The sequence below is a fragment of the Eubalaena glacialis genome, chromosome 3 (genome assembly GCF_028564815.1).
Source record: "Eubalaena glacialis isolate mEubGla1 chromosome 3, mEubGla1.1.hap2.+ XY, whole genome shotgun sequence".
Classification (NCBI taxonomy): domain Eukaryota; kingdom Metazoa; phylum Chordata; class Mammalia; order Artiodactyla; family Balaenidae; genus Eubalaena; species Eubalaena glacialis.
The window spans coordinates 89,783,082-89,784,646 of record NC_083718.1 but is presented as its reverse complement, the minus strand read 5'-3'; the positions used below and the strand labels follow the sequence as shown (position 1 = coordinate 89,784,646).

At 37.8% G+C, this 1,565-nt stretch overlaps 1 pseudogene; it reads left to right on the top strand.

Moving 5' to 3' along the window:
* Positions 1-389: 389 nt before the first annotated feature.
* LOC133087086 (eukaryotic translation initiation factor 3 subunit E-like) lies at positions 390-1,029 on the top strand (annotated as a pseudogene).
* Positions 1,030-1,565: the final 536 nt, after the last annotated feature.

The window sequence follows — 1,565 nt, the reverse complement described above, 5'->3', positions numbered from 1 at the left end:
AGTTATTGCACAACTGAAATAGTGTCAAGCAGAAATGGAACCAATTATGAAGATGTTTGATGATCAAAAAATTACAAGATAAATGCCGTCAACCAGAGATGGCTGGATGCTGTTTGACCACATTGGTGATGAACAGCGTTTTAAGAAGAAACATTTAGACAGGATCTCAAGTATGTAAAATTACAACATGAATATGGCAATCAGTAGCAGCAGGATATCTTTACTTTTTTAAGAGTTTGTTTCAGTAATGAATAGAAATACTTTGAGTTCACTCTGAGGAAAATGGCCACTGAAATCCTAATGCAGCCATGGAAGGACTTACATGATGAAAAGAAACCACTGGTAAAAATTCTCTCATTCATCCACTCTTCTCTCATTAGCAGTGAACATGGCTCATTCACTGGTCTCTTTGTTCTCTTCAGTCAGCCCAAAGGCAGTTAACAACATTATTAATCTCTTCTTTTACCAGCAACAGTATCTTAAAACAATTCAGACCATGTGTGCACATATTCTTCACAGTCAAGATGTTGGAAAATGCAGGCAGGTGATAAAAGACCTAGTCAAAGTTATTGAATGAGATTGTCTCACATGTAAAGACTATTTCAGTTTGTTGAATGAGTCTGATGGGGCCAGAGAGATGTGAGTAGTTGCTTATGAAGGACTTCTTGATGGCTGCTCTTGAGGATTTCTTTGAAAATGCTTCTCCCTTCACATTTGAGATCTTCTGTTGCATCCACCAGCATATCAGCATTAAATATGCTGGCAGAGAAACTGAACATGACCCCAGAAGAAGCTGAAAGGTGTATTCTGAATTTATTAGAAATGCAAGACTGATTCTAAAATAGGCCCTCTAGTAATAGGCAGTCTCACTTCAGCTGCAAGTAATAGGCAGTCTCACTTCAGCCGCAACAAAGTCTCTCATTTACAAACCACATACTGGACATAAATATGGAGAAAAGGCTTAATCAGAATGATAGGTAAGATGCTCTCAGTTGGGCACCTCAGGACTCTGGCTCTGTAATGTACTGAATGTGTCCTGCAAAATTCACTTGTTGAAACCCTAATTGCACTGTGATGGTATGTGGGGGTGGGGCCTTTGGGGGTATTTGGGTGGAGCCCTCATGAGCCCGATTAGTGTCCTTATAAAAAGAAGCCAGAGAGTTCACTCTTTCCATCGTGTAAGGATACAAAAGAAGATGAATATCTGTAACCTTACCAGAACCTGACCATACAGGCACCATGATCTTGGACTTCTAGCCTCCAGAATGTGACAAATAAATTTCTGTTGTTTATAAGCCCCTCAGTGTATGATGTTTTGTTATAACAGCCCAAGCTGACCAAAACAGGACCTTACTGAAGAATTATGAAAGAAATATTTAGAAATTCAACATCATAAGCCCATTATAAAAAGTGTGATATACATTTTAGAAGTAATTAAAATAGTGTGTAGAAATTTAGGGACAGGGGAAAATCAGATATGGATCCTATCCTCAAATAATCTATGACCTAATAGGGAAGATAAAACACATAAATAAATAACTATAATGCAAAACAGAAATTTAAAA